General features: G+C 48.1%; 1 long non-coding RNA gene across 2 annotated transcripts; it reads right to left on the bottom strand.

Moving 5' to 3' along the window:
• Positions 1–1,290: 1,290 nt before the first annotated feature.
• LOC144167588 (uncharacterized) lies at positions 1,291–15,103 on the bottom strand. 2 transcript variants are annotated; one of them, XR_013322042.1, is made up of 3 exons: positions 15,007–15,103; positions 3,037–3,132; positions 1,291–2,941 (listed from the first exon to the last, which is right to left on the bottom strand). It is a non-coding gene; the product is annotated as an uncharacterized LOC144167588 (long non-coding RNA). The 2 variants fall into 2 exon arrangements; XR_013322041.1 differs by lacking the exon at positions 15,007–15,103 and adding an exon at positions 3,226–3,294.
• Positions 15,104–15,731: the final 628 nt, after the last annotated feature.

Below are 15,731 nucleotides of genomic sequence, written 5' to 3'. Positions count from 1 at the left end.
CAGTCCAGTGCAGTCCAGTCCAGTCCAGTCATGGCTCCTCGCGCATGCGCAGCACGGCTCTCCAGAAGCCACGCGAAACGGCTATCAAGCGGCTCCGGCGCAGCGTCAGACTTGGCTACTGAGCAACGGAGGCGCACAGCTGGGCACAGGCCAGCGCCAGTGCGTCTGCCGCGGCTATGACGTCACTCCTCTGGAATGCGCAGACCGGCGAATGTGCAGACCCAATTCTCTACACACCCGTACTCTATTTGGATTGGATGTCCAATCCAATACAACCCAATTTAATCCAATCCAATCCAAATCCAATCCAATCAATCCAAATCCAAACCCAAATCCAATTCAATCCAATGCTTCCCGCGCTTCAGGGTCCACTCGAAACTGCTCAACCTCGGCCAGTGTAGCTTATGCTACAACAGATGAAGCTGTGGCGACAACACGCACGCAGTCACTTTATGGCGGAGTATCTCGGTGTGCGATTGGCTGCCGCCGATCAGAGCCACTGCTGAGAAAGATGAGTGGGCAATTTTAATGGGGCCTCTAGTTTTGTCAGATTGTATCCCTTGAATGCTAACGTGGAGTTAACACGGTGATAACCGTTTTTAGTGCTGCCTGTATTCCGTCACTGCTTCCCATATTGCGTCACTGTAGAGGAAAACGTGAAAAGTTTTTTAAGATTTCTTGCGTTTTTTCTTGTTATAAAAACGCCTTTCATGGCTGGGATGAATTGAAATAGTCACCACATTCTTCGAAAATAAACTCCGCAGAACGCTGTCCTCATTACCCCTTTAAAGGAGCCATGAAGACAAAATACAAGTTGGGTTTATTAGAAAGACTGCTTAGGCCCGATAACAATGATACCAATATCATCGCACTGTTCGAACAAATAACGGAGATATTAAAGAAAACGTGTGAAGCAGTCGCGACCCCCTAGCCAATTTCCCGCAACTTTTCTATGACGTCACGGAACCTTGTTTGTGCGATTGGCGGCCGCCTGACTGACCTGTCGCGACGACACGTGTGTGGACGTCTGTAATGGGGCCTCTAGTTCCATTTGACCGCATCACTTGAATTCTAACGTGCAGCTAACGCACCGAAAATTATGTTTTATTGTGAGCCCGTATGACGTCATTCTTGCTCATAACACGTCACTGTGGCGCAAAATTTGAAAGTTTTTAAATACTTCTTGCTTTTTTTTCGTTAAAAAACATCTTTTGGGGCTGTAATGGAGCTGAGTGAGATACTGAATCCTAGTTCTTTCAAATTAAGCGAAGTTGTATTTTCTCTTCATGGCTCCTTTAAAGTGGCCATGAAGACAGCATGCAAGTTTGGTTCATTCACAAGATTACCTCGTTCGAATAATACTGACGCCACGTTTAGTGCAAACTTCACTCAAGTAAGCTATATAATAGGTAAAAAAGCGAATGACCGTGGGACCCGCTAGCTCATTTCCTGCACTAAAACCTACGACGTATTATGGGCAGCTCTGCCATTGGCTGAGGCTGGCATGGGCAAACGCAATAAGCTTGCAGAACGAGCTATTTGCGCTTAAATGTAATGAGTAATATTTTTATAGCAGTAAGGATGCCGGGGTAAAATATGAAAGTAAGGAACGAACACGTAAACATCGAACAGTTTAGTGCGGTACTTTGCCAGCTGACACTGCTTAAGACAGCCGTCGGACGCGTTGGGCTTCACCGACCCAACGCTGGCCAACTGACATAAGCGGCACGGCCACTTACGTGACCATGTTTGTCAAGTCATAGTTTATGTTTTAAGAAACGATGACTATCAACCCTAACAAAAATACGGTCAGAAGCAATGTGCGAACACTGGTGCTTCGGCGGTACTGCAGCGCCATCTACGAAAGCGGGAGATAAACAAGATAACCAAATGGTCGTCTGCGAAGTTGTAGCAGGCCTGATGAGCCTGATCTTTAGTTTTAAGGCCCTGCCCTGGATACGTCATTGACAATCCCTGGAAACATGCGATTTAGCGGGAGAATTGGAATTCAATGGCTTCAATGTTTAATTTCTCAGTGAATAAAACATCATGTGCTGCCGTACGAGCGCTGAGCGCGCTATAAAACTCCAAATCTTTCGAATAAAACACTTGTATTTGGTCTTCGTGGTCCCTTTAACAACAAAATGTTCCCCGCAGCTGTGCTCGTGTATGCTGGCCAAAGTGTAGCGCTGACAAGCAAGATGTCGGGAGCTCAGTTTCTGGCAGGGAGGGACTTTGAAGAATTAGCAATTTCACTCCCCGTAATGCAACCAATTAACCACCAAGATCATAGCCGCTGATTCTCAAGACGCCTGCCTGAGGCTCTTCTCGGGACAAGTGGCATTCGGAGCTCAAAAACAGGCTAGAGATATCTGTCACCGAGCCGCTGAGAACGGTGGGGTCTGCGCACCTCTTTTCACATACCAAGACATTACCCAGTACTATCGAATCACGAGAGGCTTTAGTACTCGAACATCGAACAGCCGGTAACCGCGCAGAGGCTGACTCTCTTAGCATTGAATGGACAACAAAACAACATTTATGACGAATCACAATCTAGGCTGAACACAAACTATAACGAGCTCCTGGGAAACGTCACAAAAAGTACAAAAATCGAGATAAGAATTCATATTTTCACACTGATTACACTTAATAACCAGCAGGAATAGCTGTGCGCTGTGTACCGAAAATAACCACCCGAACGGAGAGCCAGAGTCTTTACAGGAAGCCCTTAAAGCTACGTTGCAAATGTCGCTGGAAAATACCCGGCACGGTTGATGACGACGGCACTCTGGGACACTCGGTGACAGCGGAGTTCGCAGACGTCGGTGCGTTGATCCCGATGACTCACCGGGGAGCACTGGTGCCGCAGTCTCGCAGGGTCAACTAGCTGGCTGTTTAAAAGTCGGCGTTGGCGTTTACCCTTCTGAAGGAATTTATTCTAACAAAAAAAGAAGACGTGCAAACAATGTGTTCATACCTCTGCGGACAGGGCCTTCTTGGGCATATATAACCATATCACTTGTGGTTATTTACCCGATTTCAGTTGCAGTACGTCCAAGGAACACGCCGTTGCCTTGTATAAAAATGAACGGGCAGGACCACTTCCGCAGAACTCTTGTTCACCCCTCCCTGAAAAAGAAAACAACCCCGTTTCTATATGTTCCCCAAGAGTATTGTAAAGCAGAATCGATAGATAGCAGGAACATTGGTCGGGCTACGAACCACACTGCTGAAGCGGACCGCGTATCTCATTTTTACATCCTTTGTCATCCCCGGTTTCCTCAAGCTGCATGCACTGAGTCTTGAACACCTGCTCCGGGGCCGTGATCGGCGGCTGGCCGTGCACGTGTTCGTGGCGTGGCCCATACTGTCTTCTTTCCCCTAGAGCTTCAGATGTGAGGCTGTGTGGCGTTCTTTCTCTATACGGATGTTTTTTATGTGGTCTCAATGAGGAAATCAGCCTGTTCATCTGCAACGTTGATATGTCACACATTTCGCGGCTCAAGAAAATGCGCATAATTCTAGACCCTGGGGCCCTGATATAGGACCCCTTACATAGATAGCTCCTAAAAAACGCCTCCCCAGCAAATCCTTTTTTTTTTGTATACTAGGGAGATAGTAAAGGGGCTCGGTATATAGCGCCTAATAGGGACACATGTGGCTCTACAAACGCATTTGAAAAATTCCCTACCTTGGCATCAGAGTGAATACACGGCGCCTAGGACAATGTCTTTCCAGAAATGCATGTGTGTGCAGTAGAGAGGCCGGATTTGCAGAAGCACGAGGTACGGCTAGCGCTCCATACGATGGGGTCTTCATGGTTTCAGGCTCATGCACCTTCATTCTTTTTTACTGCTTTTAAGTCCGCCAAAGAAAATGTCTGCCCAACAGTGCATTTGAGGGGATCATAGTAAAGCTGACTTGTGTAAGAACATAATTTTTAGTGGGTGTCGCAGGGACAGATCCTAGTGCGGAAGACCGAGAACTCCCCAGTTATTTGTATTTCTTGTGATAGGGACCATGAACGAACTGTGTTAACGTGTACCATTCGTGTGACCGATACTCAGTCTGCACACAGATATTTCAGTTAACCGGTTTCGTTTTTCTGTAGCATATTGACCTTATGATGGTCTTATTAAATGTAACTCGTTAATTATTTGTTCGTCCCATTCCTGTTGCCAATGTTGCCGGAGATTTCCTCGTAGAAGGGGCTTCATGTCCTGATAAATAAAGTGGGCAGTCGTGAAACCGTAGGAGGCTGATGTAACATGTCAGCGAGCATGTCCTCTCAGAACCAAACGCTGCGCCGCGCAGTCAGAAAATCAAAGCTCCTTTCTCAAGAGAAAGATTATTAAAACGCGAAGCTGTCTCCCACGCAGCCTGAGTCAAAGTCAAAGAGAAAAATCTAAACTTGTTCGACCATGCCGGAATGGCGCAGTCCGATCGACGTGAGCTTCATAACGCGAGGTACTCAGGTTCGACTCTGACCAGGGGAGGCTTCCTTTTTTTTGAGGCGCTTGATGTGCCTTTGTGGAACATATTGTGTAAGTTGGCCTCCCTACAGTGCGTTTTAGGCTGAACGATTTGGATTTTGGACTGTGGCTTTGGACCAAGAAGGCTTCGCGTTTCAACCAGCTTTCACTTCACCCACTATCATCATCACCCTCAGTGAATGTTGGCTTTCCTGCTGTGCGTTTTGGGGAAACGTCACCATCAATGAGGCATATATCATCATCATCATCATCATCATCATCATCATCATCATCATCATCATCATCATCATCCTATCTACGCCCACTGCAGGGCAAAGGCCTCTCCCATTATTCTCCAATTACCTTGGTCCTGTGCCAACTGTGACCAATTTATCCCCGCAAACTTCTTGATCTCATCTGCCCATCTAACTTTCTGCCACCCCCTGCAACGCTTGCCTTCTCTAGGGATCCACTCTGTTACCCTTAAAGGGGCCCTGAAAGGCGTTTTGAGCACACTAAATTGACTAGCGCAATCGTTAGATTGGGTCGTCAACATCATCTGTACCAAGTATTACTCTTTTACGCGCAGCGGAAAGCTCACACTTTTGTTGCAAAGTTTGTCGCTTTTTTCTCACCCTTTCCTTCGTGTTTTTGGACGCCGCCATCTTCACATGTCTACATCACCGATTCCCTGATGTTCGTCATGAGCTAGACATCCTGCTATTGGGTGGCTTTTTCACACACTTCCGGCAAAGAGATGAGTCGTCTGCTCAGCGTCGGCTCGCCGGCTGATCTGCCAGCGGAGTGCCGGAGTGCTTGGACATTTTACGACAAACGAAACAAGTGTAAACAAACGCTTAACCGTTTGTATTGAATGTAACAGGGCCATAACACGACATGAATATTCTCTTACTTGAGTACGTTCCATAAAGAAAGCGTTGAAGCACCGTGGCATGCTTCTTTCTTGCAATCGCAGAGAACGCCCTGAGCCGAATGCCCGAGTTTGACGCATACATTTTATTCAACTTCCAAACAATCCAGAGATGCGTTTCGAACGAACACAACGTCACAACATGCGTTGCAAGTCCGAACCGCGATTGACAGACGATGGGTTGCCTCCTCCTGCCTCTCGTAAATTCGGCACTCACCTCGCGCGCGGTTTGCGGGGACGAACAGCAAGTCACTTAACTCTAGCGCACAAGCCGAGATGGCTTTTAGCCACGCACACTGCACATACACCATGCGAGGTTGAGTCGTACGCCGCTTGAGATAGGTAATCCAGACCATGGGAAGCACTATCCACCCGCAGAAGCACAACGTCGCATTTCATCGCGAAACAAAGGCGTCCACAACACACACACCATCGCCTCCTGTAATGCCAAACGCATCTCGCACTTCCAAATGGGAGTGAGTGGTACGCCTGCAGTGCCCATATGCCGCGAAGTGGGGCCCCAAGCTGAACCGGGAACACGCAACCGTAACTGACTTCTAGAGCGGTTTGTGCCTTGTTTCCAGGGCAACCGATGTTTGATATTGTCAAAGAAATGGTGCTCGCTCCAGCGCTAGAAAGCTCAGAGCCGCGGAGGAGCATGTTTTGCCAACGTTGCCGCTCTCCACCACGCGTCGCCCCAAGCTGAACTGGCGTTTTGTGCACGGGTTCTGCATCGGTTTAAAATGTCTTTTTTCACATGCCGCCGCCAGGAATTACCACCGCCACAAAATAAGACCCGGCACCAGCGGGGCCCCATCTGATACGGCGCTTTTTGGATAAACAGTGCGCTGTGCATCCAAGGGAGCGAGCGCAGGATCCTCCCCGTGCGGCTGTGAGTTCGCCGCCGATAAAGAGTCGCGTGCCGCCGATAGCTAAGTTCTGCAGCAACGTACACCGCGAAAGGGCAAGGCTAGGCCGCCGCACACATGCGGCCAGATTTTTCGTTCGCTTTTCCAGCCTTGAGCGGAGAGCGGGATTCATGGAGTCAACAAAGCTTGCCCGTAGCAGACGGCTGTGTGAGCAGCGCAATAGCGGAAGTACGTCACCGCCGAGGAGCGCAGCATCATGGGAGGGAAGGCTCGCTCGTCGTCAACAGCGGAGAGTAAGTTGAAAGGAGGAGGAAACGCGGCGCGACGATAATACGCGGTTTTTGATTTACGATTTCTCAGCTAATACTCATCGCTTCAACAAAATTCTTGCGGGAGGAGATTGCTAATACATTGCTTTATTTGGTTACATGTACATCCACGCATCGGCGGAAGGTATTTCAGGACCCCTTTAATGACCAGCGGTTATCTTGCCTTCGCATTACATGCCCTGCCCACGTCCATTTCTTCTTCTTAATTTCTACTAATATGTCTTTAACACCAGTTTGCTCCCTGACCCACTCCGCTCTCTTCTTGTCCCTTAATGTTACACCTATTATTTTCCGCTCCATTGCCCGCTGAGTCGTTCTCAATTTAAGTTGAACCCTCTTAGTGAGCCTCCATGTTTCTGCCCCGTAGGTGAGTACCGGTAAGATGCAGCTGTCATACACTTTCTTCTTCAGCGACAATGGTAGGCTGCTATTCATTATCTGAGAATGTCTGCCATATGCACCCCACCCCATTCTGATCCTTCTAATTATCTCTGCCTCATGGTTGGAATCTGGGGTCACAACTTGGCCTAAGTATATATATTCGCTTACCACTTCCACTGCCTCGCCATCTATCTAAAACTGCTGTGCTGTCCCGAGGTTATTGATCATTACTCATTGAGGTTGCAGCGATGGCGTAGAGGTAGAAGACCCGCCTCGCGTGCAGAAGGACCGTGGTTCGAATCCCGGTGCCGGACAATTCCCAACGGATTAAACAAAAAATCCGCGTATTGATGGAATTGCACAAAGGGGCTTGGGGTGCGGCCTGACCCCGGCGACCATTGCCGGTAATGCACTCCCTCACCAGAGCAGGATTGGCCACCCTGGTGTAGTAACGGCCACAACCTCCCATGAATACGCCAATGAGGCATATATAGCTTCTATACTACTTTTACTTTACCCCCCCCCCCCTTCCCCCTTCCTCTCGCATGGACATTTCACAGGCTTGATGCGCGAGAGGCATCAGGAATATATCTCTATCGGCATCTCTCGCATGAAACTGAAGGGGTCACGAGTATACCCTAAGCTCTCCGTCGTTAACACGGCTTTACGCAAGCTGTGCGCGGGCCCACGCGAAGTCATAAAACCTCTAACTCGAGACAATCACGAGGCTAGAAACGACCGCGCGAGCATATAACACGCGAGACGGCGAATTACGTGGCAGTTTTCCTGTCGTTAGCTCGAACGGAAGATATGCGCCGCGAGTGACGAGCAACGTGCTTTCCAAGACTTATGCACGTGCCTCCACGTCAAGCTCTGCTGGCCCATACACGTAAAAAGACAAAGCGTCCCGTTAACGCACTAACTCACGCCGCCGATAAGACCTCGGGGGTCAAGAAGCAGTCCTCCTGCGGAGTTAAGACAAAGAAAGGAGCTCTTGTTCTACGAGGACGACAGAGATGCTGTGTGTGTGTGTGTGTGCCCTCGGCACCGGTCACGTGTGTCCTCGGCCCGGTTATGTACACAACTGAAGTTCCCATAAAGCTCTGGCACTCGGCGACGACGTGCTATCCGGCTTCATGGCGTACCACGAAGCGGTGTGCCGGCGCCCGACGTCTATAATGCCGACGATGGCGGCTGAGTGCACGCGGCTTCCTTACCGATAAGGCAGTGCAGCGCGTCGGACGTGTTTCCGGTGGCGTTTTTTACGCGCAGAATACTGTGTGTACCTGGCTTTACACAGAAAATATGTCTGTCCGTACGCATGTCACGACCCATCGTCACTATTACCATCATCATTGCCAAAAATACTGACGATGCAACGACGATGCCACGCATTCATGGTTGCCTCGTCCACGACGTTTACCCCAGAGATGAATCATTGTGGCTTGTAAAGTAGGAGGAATAAACATCTTTTTGAGCAAGCGAGTATTCGGACGAGGTTGCGGTTAGCCTCCTGTATCCAGGAGGCCACGAGCCTGCACCGCATACAGGGCTCGTTGCACGAGGGCCTCCTGAGGGTCCGGTGCCAAGCTTGTAAGCGTGAACTCGCACTGCTCAAGGGATGGGTTCTTCATGGGGTTGAGGTTGTGCGGGCAGAATGCCAAATGGTGCGTCGTTAGGGTGAGTTTTTATTTTTTTACTTATTTACAGAATAGTGCAGGCCCATTTAAGGGCCCCAGCAGGAGGGGCAAGTTTCAGTACGGTTAGTCAGGTGAGAATAGGAATGGCGATATCTTGGAGCGGATTCTGTACTTGTAAAATGTTCGTGTTTGGGGTCTTCGGAGTGTGTATGCATGGTACTTGGATAGTGAGGTGCGCGGAGGAGGTTATGTTCTTTTCAGGTGTTTGGGGTGTGAGAGCATTGAGTTTTAAGTGGGCTCGATAGGTGCCGGACTGCTGGTTGAGTGTTCCGTGCTACTCGAGGTGTCCTGTCAAAAAGTTGGGAATGCCCGGATATGAAGGTCGCAGGTGGCGGCATGTGCTGCCTTGTCCACCACAAGACGTGCCTGGGACCTAGACAATGGTTATTTAGATGTTTTCGGGAAGCTTTACAGTACGGGGAAGATCCTTGGGTGCGGCTAGTCCGTCTTGATACAGGCGACGGGGCTTGTAGAGGGTCTGTTATTATTGTGAGTTATGGTTCGTTGCAATGAGTCGCGGTGGAATGAGCAATATCTCAAAAAACAAACTGCGCGCAAACTAACGGGGACAGCAACACATGAAGACAGCAAAAGTGCAGACTCGCAACTAGTTTATTATTACACACAATAAAGCGTTAAACGCCCAAGCGCCCAATCGACACGCCCCACATGCGTCACAGTTCTCGGCGCACTCAGCCGCACGTACAGATAACAGTGATAACAAAACCACAAAACAAACTTTGAGACGCACGAATGGCGAAAAACAGCAACGATAACCGCATCACACATGGTTTGAGACCCCCCCCCTCCCTCTCCCACCCCCAACACGCATGCCCAGAAGAGGCACTGAAATCGCGCTCACTTCTCGACTAAGCAGGGTGATAGACGGATGACCGATGCCATCGGAACCAGCTTTTGTTGTGCTGGCTTCTACAATTTCTCGTGTTTGCTGGTTCTTATGTCGGAATAAAATGGCTGTGCGCTCAAACACAGGGACACAATCAGGAATGCATGCGCGGCAATGGGAAAACAAGTGGCTCAGTTCACGTTTTTCCTGTGAATAGTTATGTTATTTAAGCCTGACATTTAAACACCGTCCCGTTTGGCCAATGTATGCTTTCCCACAGGCAAGTGGGTTCGAATAAACGACCCCCGTAGCACACGGTAAGAACTTCTTTGGGTGATTAATACCACACGTCCCTGACGGTTTCTTGCCTTTTTGTTCGCTCTTCGACAGATCTCACCCAACTTATTAGGAGCCGGAAACACTACGCTCACGTCATACCGTCCTGCCACTTTTTTATTCCGTAAGACAACTTGGGACCATTGGGCACCACGGCGAAGTTTTGGGGTTTTTCTTTTGGTATATCGGCCTCCTTGTCAGCCTTTTTTTTACGTGCGGCTGAGTGCGCCGAGAACTATTACGCATGTGGGGCGTGTCGATTGGGCGCCTGGGCGTTTAAGGCGTTCATGTGTGTAATAATAAACTAGTTGCGAGTCTGCGCTTGTGCGGTCTTCAAGTGTTATTGTACCCGTTAATTTGCGCACTGTTCTTAAAGACGATAGTCTTTATTGGGCTACTTAAACCCAGAAATTTTGGTCTTTCTGTCTGTCTGTCTGTCTGTCTGTCTGTCTGTCCGTCTGCGACTCAATTCAGCCACCCGGCCAAAGCAAAACAATGCCTGCGCAATAGTCTTATATAGCCACAGCTAAATCTACCCGTCTATGTCCGGTGTAATGTTCATACTTGTCAAAATTGTTGAAGAAGAACAAGACATTACGCAAATATGAGACAACAAATCAATGCAGAAGTGATATTTGCAGTGTTCCTTTATAACAAAATCAAACATGCTTGACTTTTGCGAAATTAAATACTTCATCAACTGCAGAAAAAGAATTCACACCGCCGTCGCCTGCTGTCGCCCGCGCCACTATAGCTTCTGGCGGCATTTTAAGAAATCAACCGGCAACAGTTACGCAAGGTTCCACTAGATAGGTTCCACGTTCTGTTTGCAACGCACGTGGAGTAGGGAAACGCGGTTCTATAAACGTTGAAGTAGGGCGCCTTGATTAACGCGCGTCTTCGCCGTACGGCAGCGTTCGCATCGAGACACCCGGTTCGGAGCAGTGGAACGCTGGAAATTTAAAATGATTTAAGCAAACCTTTGGCGTCTTTACCTTGGGAGGAGCGCGACGCAAGAGGAACAACATGAGAGGTGGGCGGGAAAGCGAAGGGAGGCATTTACTTCGCAAAAGCCGATAAAGACTATCGTCTTTTGACGGCATTTGCAACGAAAGGAGCAGATACGCGGCCATTTTTTTTTGAGATGCATCATTACCAACTCGCCAAACTTGCGACCCTTTTAAAGGGATTACGTTCGGCCTTGCACGCACAGGTTGAAACGACCTTGCGGGGTATTGTTTAGGATGCGTGAAGTATGAGCTGAAGCTCTTCAAGGGTAGACAGCCGGAGCAAGACGAGCGTTTCTGAGCGATCGCTGTTAGTTGGTTAGTAATGGGAAGGCTAACAGCACCTGCTGAGACCGCGCAGCGCTCCAAATTTTCCACTGCAACACGTGGCCTGTGACGTAAGTAAAAGCTGCCACTCGAAGAATTCTCCGCAGGAGTTCTGAAAGACAGTTGGCAACTAAACGTTGCACGTTAGGACGCTCAGTGGAATATTTCCGTTTCAAACTTCACAATTCAAAGCAGGCGACGTAGGGGAGGGAGTTCAACGCTTAATTCAGCTCTTACGGACGCAGCACTTCCTAAAAATGAAATGTTTCCTTCCTTGCTGGCAGTCTTCTGATGGTGTAGGACTTTTACCAGCTTCATTTTTCCATTCCGAGAACGCACTGCTTGTCGAGATTGAAATTTCAGTGTTGAAATGGCACATTTGTTTCAGAGAAACAGTTTTTAGAGTTCCGTCCGACGATATTGCAGTACTTCAGACTAGGCTGGCAGAGAGTCTGTTGTTCTGGTTCCGTGTTACCTTCTTGACCCCAAGTGCGGTGGTTCGAACACAGCTCTGAGCCTCTCTTATTTTTTTTACATCTGCAGTTTCAGTTCTAATTTTCATGGCTTATGTTTTTCAGTGTTTTAAATGATTGCTTTTTGTCGGTTAGGTTCTGTTATATTAGGTTAGGCTACGGGAGAGCGGAGTAACGCCAACGCTTTGGTGTAGAGCTTAGGGTGCCGTCGTACGGCCCTCTAGACACAACCTTCCCAAATCGCCAGAGAAGTGGCTCCATCGAGAAAACTATCAAAACTTAAGGTGTGACATATACAATCCACAGCTTAAGGTATCAACCATTTAAAACAGCAAAATAGCGGCCGAGTTCTACTAAGCGGGGCGTTTAATTTTTCGGTGCAGAAAGACCCCGGCCGATCAGCGTTGCAGGATCCCGTGGACCTTTAACTTAGCTATGAATCGCAAACTCACATTACTGTACAGAAATCGATTGATTCTGGCAGTTAGCTCTAACAATGATACAAGAATGCGGAATGGCACCGGTTCTCGTAGTTTAGTTAACATATCTCGAAACGAGCATCTGTAGCTTGGGGTGCTGCTGCCAAATGAGCGAGTTTGATCTGCTGTCTTATCTGTGGTTAAGGTCACAAGCGAGAGGCGCTGAAGCTGCATGGGTAGCATAATACTAGTCACAGACTTCCTGCTGTGTAAGAGTGAAATGCTCGTGACTATATATTATTTTAGGCATTTCTAACCGCAAATAAAATGAGGTTATTTAAATACATTATTTCTTCCACTTGTAAATTTTCACCGGTTTTGTTGTTCACTCGTTTATTTTTTAAGCTATTTAAGTGGGATTTCGCGGCTGAGTAGACGTTCTTTTTCTTTTGAATTTTCCATCTTGTCCAGACGGTCTTTCATCAACCACGTCATCACTGACGAGCGTATATTGCTTTTTCAGGAGTTCATATAAAGCGGAATAGGCCGTATGCTTAACCATTTTTCTTGTGTTTTCTTGCGTTTCATGTACACGAGAACCTCCTCAAGACGAATTCGTCGAGCACGAAAGATACTCTGTCGTAAAAGGTACATCGCTAAAACCGTAGAGAGCTTGCAGCGCATGCAGTAGAGCCGAAAGTGTTGAAACCTCGCATAAAGTGCTTTCGTTATAATGAGGCTTCACTGCGTTTTTTGCCACGCCTTTTCATTCGTTTCAATTTCTAAAAGCCCAGAAGTGGCTAAAAGTGAGCGTCGAAGACCAAAATCATAAAATCCTTCCTGCGTGCACCATTTTCAGTTCGGTTGCCTCTATATTACTGCAACTACTCGCCGCGGTGGCTCAGGGGCTAAGGCGTTGCGCTGCTGAGCACGAGGCCGCGGGTTCGATTCCCGGCCGCGTCGGCCGCTTTTATGATGGAGGCGAAAAGCGAAAACGCCCGTGTGTACGAGATTTCGGCGCACGGTAAAGATCCTCAGGCGGTCAAATTAAATCCGGAGCCCTCCACTACGGCGCGCCTCATCGCCTGCGTTGCGTCGGCGCGTTAAACCCTACAATCAATCCACGGGCGTTTTTGCTTTTCGTCTCCATCAGAAAAGCGGCCGCCGCGGCCGGGAATCGAACCCGCGACCACGTGCTCAGCAGCGCAACGCCTTAGCCACTGAGCCACCGCGGCGGGTGCGTCGGCGCGTAAAACCCTACAATCCATATATTACTGCAACTACCAAATATCGCCTGTTTCATGCATGCGTTCTGGTTCGGGCTATGTTATTTCCACATACGTTCTTCTATTTGAAAACAGTATCAAACGCGTCTTTCGTTTGAGCATTCAAACGCGTTTTTCCTTTCAAGAATACGCATGAAGCCTGGTAAAGTTCGTACTTGTTTTACAAATAGCACTATCAGCAGAGTGCCAGCGAGAAAGCAAACATTTCATCTTTAGAAAAGTGCTGCGTCCGTAAGAGCTGAATTAAGCTTTGAACTCCCTCCCCTACGTCGCGTGCTTCAAATTGTGAAGTTTGAAATGGAAATCTTCCACTGAGCGTCCTAACGTGCAAAGTTTAGTTGCCAACTGTCTTTCAGAACTCCTGCGGAGAATTCTTCGAGTGGCAGCTTTTACTTACGTCACAAGCCACGTGTTGCAGTGGAAAATTTGCAGCGCTGCGCGGTATCAGCAGGTGCTGTTAGCCTTCCCGTTACTAACCAACTAACAGCGATCGTTCAGAAACGCTCGTCTTGCTCCGGCTGTCTACCCCTGAAGAGTTTCAGCTCATACGTCACGCCTCCTAAACAATGCCCCGCAAGGTCGTTTCAAGCTGTGCGTGCAAGGCCGAACATAACCCCTTTCTCAGCCAACTGACTCTGGCGGTGTAAGAATATTTTTTGTGAGCGTGAAGTTTGTTTTGGCAGCCTTCTTCGATCCTTTGCTTAAAAAGGTTTTTTTTTTCTTCTGGTAGCTGGAAGAACCAGGAGCTATTGTTTTCATGTTTTGTAGGCTTGAGAATCATAGCACCGAATACATATTGTTCTGAAGACGGTGTTCACCCAAAGGTGCCAAATGGCAGTGCAACTGACAGGACATACGCCCCATAATGACGATACGCCTGGTGGTGAGGGGAATGCACAAAGCACTGGCTAATCATTGGGCCGGACCACAGAATCAGGTTCTGTTTTGCGTCACTTTTACTTTTACTCACATACCATGCACGTTGACACCCCCGCCCTTTACACCAGTCTCATCTACATTGTCTTTTATGTCATCTCACATATATTTTTAGTAAATGTTTTACGTTTACTATCACTCCGTCCTTATAAAATAACTTTCCGTTGGCGCGCTTTGCCCTTGTCGGCCTTGCGCCATAAAATCCCCACCACCACCACCACCACCACCACCACCACCACCACCACCATCATCATCATCATCATCATCATCATCATCATCATCATAATCAGGTTCAACGTTATTCTGCGAACCAGACCTCCGGATGACGTTCGGCTTTGAGCTACTACCCGCCGTGGTGGCTCAGTGGCTAAGGCGTTGTGCTGCTGAGCACGAGGTCACGGGTTCGATTCACGGCCGCGGCGGCCGCTTTCTGATGGAGGCGAAAAGCAGAAACGCCCGTGTGTACGACATTTCGGCGCACGCTAAAGATCCCCAGGTGGCCAAAATTAATCCGCAGCCCTCCCCTACACTCTAAGCTGGGTAACCCTTAATAGAGGTGCACATTTTCGAATTTGTGTAACCTATAATATATAAGGTACAAAAGTAACCTATAGCCTAGTACCCCTTATATACGTATACACGTATGGGTTACTTATTTATAAGTTACTTCGCAGCTTTCAGCATGTATACCTTTATATAGGGGCCATCTGCCGCTGTCCAAGGCCACACACCTGGAAAGTGTTATGTTGAATACCCGCGCGTTTCCGCTGACGTCGCTGGGGCGAGCCTCCGATGTCACCTTTCTGGCGCTGTAAACACACAATGTCTCAGTGGAAGACTATATGCGTAACCACGCTCTCCATTGCGCAGTCTGCGCTCAGAAAGCCTCGAGTGTCTTTTGTACGCCCCTTCAATAAACAGCCGGCCACTATTATGGCTGTGCAAACATTACAAAAAGGATATACTAAAATAAAAGTTTATTTTATAATTACTCAAATTGCGGTGCCATAAAGCTTGAAAATATTCTCTTAATATAGTGCATTCATATGTTTGCATAGGATGACCTGTTAGACAGTCATTAGTCTAGTTGTCACTAAAAAATCTTCGAGAATATTGGCAACGCTTAAGGAACAGGCATGATTGAATCTGGTGTTGGCATCAGCTTTGTGCCGTTTAATGAACGAGCATCACACATGCTTGAAAGCTCTTATAGTAAATTGCGGGCATCAGGTTAAGCGTTAGTGAACCCGCATTTCATAAAATAAGCCAGATGAGATGCACTTGGTAGTTTACTTTAAAAGGACGCCAAAGCTGCGATAAATAGCCTTAAGCTAAACGATCTTGTGTGACAACTTGGGTCATGATGATCATAAAGGTCGTGCAATACGGGCAAATATGTTTGCACATATAACAGG

This window comes from Haemaphysalis longicornis, unplaced genomic scaffold (assembly GCF_048455015.1).
Source record: "Haemaphysalis longicornis isolate Haplotype H1 unplaced genomic scaffold, Haemaphysalis longicornis Haplotype H1 scaffold_2, whole genome shotgun sequence".
Taxonomy (NCBI): Eukaryota; Metazoa; Arthropoda; class Arachnida; order Ixodida; family Ixodidae; genus Haemaphysalis; species Haemaphysalis longicornis.
The sequence above is the reverse complement of the archived record's forward strand: the minus strand, read 5'-3'. Positions and strand labels throughout refer to the sequence as shown.